We start from the raw sequence: 4207 nt of genomic DNA, 5'->3' as shown, positions 1-4207 counted from the left end.
TAAGTGATCACACTAGCAGTTACTTTACTTCCGGCATTACTGGGCATGCATGCATGTACATTTGTCAGAGATGAACCCTCTCCCGATAATTGTTGCATTATATAGTCCATAGGCTACAGCGCTACTTGTTGAATCCTTTTCTATGCACTCATTATCTCTCACATTGATTATTGCAATAGTCTCCTCATTGGTCTCCAAGAACAGACTCTCACCACTGCAATTTTGAATGCTGCTGCTAGGCTGATCTTCCTAGCAAGACGCTCATTGTCTGCTGATCCGCTCTGCCAGTCCCTCCATTGGTTGCCTGTATATTACCTTATTCAATATAAAATACTACTCGCATATAAAGCTATTAACCAAACCACACCAGCTTATATCTCTTTACTTATCACAAAATATCTCCCAACCCGCTCTCTCCGCCTGCGCAAGATCTGCGTCTCTCTTCTGCACGGATCACTAGCTCCCACTCACTATTACAGGACTTTCATCAGGCTGCTCCCATCCTATGGAATGCCCTTCCATGCACAATAAGACTCTCTACTAGCTTCCAAACTTTCAGGCAAGCCTATCAAATTTAGGTACCACCCACATAACCCTCAGAGGCACTTATGTATTATATAGCTTCCCTTCTGGACTGCTATGCTATTACTGGTGCCTGTCCTTGTGTTTCCCTCCTATTTCCCTATAGATTGTAAGCTTGCAGCAGGGACCTCCAACCTCTGTGTATGTCTGTTTTACCCAGTTTGTTCTATCAGTGTTGTCAACATTTGTAAAGCGCAATGGAATCTGCTGCGCTATATAAGTAACTGTAAATAAATAAATAAATTATATTTCTGTGCCGGGTCCTAATTGTTCTTATGAAAATAAATGGATAACTAATTAAATTACTTGTATAAAGTTCATGTCGGCTTACACGTCTGCTGACATTAGCCCTTGCATTCCAATAGAGCATTAGAAGTGCCAACATGCATATCTTTTATCACTGGTTATGTACCACTCTGGGCGTGAGAATTCCAACTGATTATCAAACTGTACAAAGGGGGAATGAAGACACTGAGCCACATATAACCTCAAACACAAACCTCTACATGACTCTAGATCCAGTACGAATGACTATTTATGCTATATTTTAAGCTTTTTTTGCATATCTAATCTGTTTGTTTTTTTGTATATGATTAATGTGTTCATTAACACAACGTTGCTGTGAGCGATAATCACAATATCCTCTAAAAATGCCAGAATCAAGCACAGCAACTGTTCTTTTAGTATAGATAAATACAAATACAGCAAAGTCAATTCATTGAAGTTTAGTTAAATATTGCACCCAAAAAAATGAACAATCGCTTGCTTGGCAATTTTCACAAACATTTTGACAAATTCCCTTGGCACTCAAAGGGTTACGTTAAGAACTGACAAGTAATTTAGTATTATTCATTATTCAAATAAATGCCCTATATCTCCAGATATCAGACTAAAAACTCTCACATACAGTCCACAACTTAACCATTAGTGCTGACTAAAACATCTCTATGTTAGAACAAAATGGGCAAAACCATGATGCACTGCAGGTGGGGCAAATGTACCATGTACAGAGAGAGTTAAGGTCCATACACACTGGGCAATTATGCCCAGCGTGCATGTACAGCGATGACCGCTGTCATCGCCGGGGAGCTTAAAACCGTCCACAAAGCCGCTCATCTGCTGGTAATACCAGGAGTTGAGCAGCTATCCCGATCCTGATGCGCTCATCGCCGGGCCATACACACTGGGCAGCTTTGAGCTGAAATCCCCTCAAACTTGCTGTTTTGAGAGGCTTTCAGCCAGGGGCGTAACTAGAACTTAATGGGCCCCATAGCAAAATACTGAAAGGGCCCCCTCCCCAGGAAGGAGAGTGAAGGAGGGACAGCGAGGGGGATAGAGACATAAAAAACATAATTGGAATACTGTAATAGTTAGAAAATTCTACACACACTTATATTGCCTCAATAAATCCCTCTGGCCCTCCTACCACTGTGGGGATTTGGAAGGGTTTGGAATATTGCCACAATACCAGGGTAGCAGCAGAATGGATGGGACTCCAGCGCTCAGTGGGACCTGTCTGATGACTGCAAGTCACAGTCAGTGGACGGGGCCTCTAACGCTAAGCGCTGGAGTCCCGTCTGTGCTGCTGCTGCCCTGGTATTTCTGATCCCTGGCACTTCCACCCTACTACGACCTCACCCGCCCCGCTCAGCTCACCTGTCCAGGTCCTCCTTCCCTGCTGGCTGCCGTTTCATACTTGCAGCACGATCATTCCCTGAATTGCGCGTGGAGAGCGGGCAGGTGGGTGCCTCCCTGTCCAAAAACCCTCCACGCTCCTGCTGTGCTGTAGACTGCTCTGGTGTGACAGAGTGCAGGGGGAGCAGCAGACCGGTGGGTGAATCCCTGCACAGACTGCAGACATGCCGGCGCGGAGCTTCAAGTGTTCATGACGTCATGCAGCAGGATGTCAGCGTAAGCATTGTCTCCTTTCTCTGAATCAAAGCAGAACTCAGTGGCCTCATGGGATTTGTAGTTTATCGTTAACTGCCCAAAGTGTGACCAGTAAAAATAAACTACAGTTCCCATGATGCCGCTGTGCCTGCTTCTCTGGCTGGCTGGGTACCTCTGACAGGTAACTGAAGCTGCATCCCGGCGGCGGCCTTCACACTGTGGCGCTCTAAGCGGCACCCATGTAATGGTCGGGCTGGGCCTGCTGGTGTCACAGGGTGCAGGGGGAGCAGTGGGCCCTTCAAACTGCTCAGGCCCCATAGCAGCTGCACCCCCTGCACCCTCGGTAGTTACGCAACTGCTTTCAGCTCAAAATTGCCCAGGTTGTATATGCCTTTAGATTTAGGTGAGTTATTTTGTTTCTGTGCAGGGTAAATATTGTCTGCTTTCTTTAACACTGCAAATTAGATTTCAGTTTGACCGCACCTCACCCAAATCTAACTCTCTCTGCACATGCTCCATTTGCCCTACCTGTAGTGCACATTGTTTTGCCCATTTTGAGAACAAACTTGCCCTACAGGGAGGAAGCTGGGGACTACCCAGCTTCTTGGCGAAAGCTGGACACTACCCCAGAAATTATAAAAACAGGGGACGCAGTGCTAGGCTTTTTGCCTGAGGCCAAGTCCATCTGGCATGTAGCTCCACCCATTCTCAGGACAGGGATGCCTTCGGGAAGGTAGGTCCCGGTTTTTTAAGACACCAAAGTTGGAAGTTATGCATTGGGTAAAGTTCATTGTAGCAATCTCAGATTGGTTGATCCTGACTGTTTTCCATCAGGGTGGGGGAATCAATATTTGTAAACATGTTTAATATTGCCAATCCCACAACAATATGTTGCTGATGTATGGTGGCCTTAAGACATCTTACACCAACGACCACATTTGCAGAGCCAATTGCCCCCTCAGCGACCACTCCGCTCAATATCTGCGTCTGTCATCTGCAGGGATCACCAGCTCCCACTCACTATTACAGCACTTTCATCGGGCTGCTCCCACCCTATGGAATGCCCTTCCACAAACAATAAGACTCTCCACTAGCCTCCAAACTTTCAAGCGTTCCCTGAAAACTCACCTCTTCAGGCAAGCCTATCATATTTAGGTACCACACACATAACCCTCTGAGGCACTTATGTATTATATAGCTTCCCTTCTGGACTTGCAACTTGGTGGGACTGCTATGCTATCACCGGTGCCTGTCCTTGTGTTTCCCTCCTATATCCCTATAGCTTGTAAGCTTGCAGCAGGGCCCTCCTACCTCCAAGTCTGTCTGTTGTTACCCAGTTTGTTCTATCACTGTCTACAATTGTAAAGCGCAACGAAATATGCTGCGCTATATAAGAAACTGTAAATAAATAAATATATCAATGCAATATTTATATCGCCTCTCCCTTCTTGGGGGGGGGGGGGGGGGTCACTGGAATTTTTTTGGCAGGGGGGAGAAAAATTTCTAGCTACGCCACTGAGCCCAATGGTGACCATCAATGGTTGGGAATATGCCACTGGAAGTCTGTGGATGAAAGTAGATGCTAATGGTCAACAATGGTCATAACTGGTGTTGCTGAGTGCTGCTGCAGGGAACCGATGTTGGTTATCCAATTATTGGAATCGAAGATGTTAACCTATGTTGCAATCACTAATGTCAGCAGCCGACGTTGTATGTACCAATGGTTATACCTATG

The sequence above is a fragment of the Crinia signifera genome, chromosome 2, assembly GCF_055691185.1.
Source record: "Crinia signifera chromosome 2, ASM5569118v1, whole genome shotgun sequence".
Classification (NCBI taxonomy): domain Eukaryota; kingdom Metazoa; phylum Chordata; class Amphibia; order Anura; family Myobatrachidae; genus Crinia; species Crinia signifera.
This window is presented reverse-complemented; position numbering follows the sequence as displayed.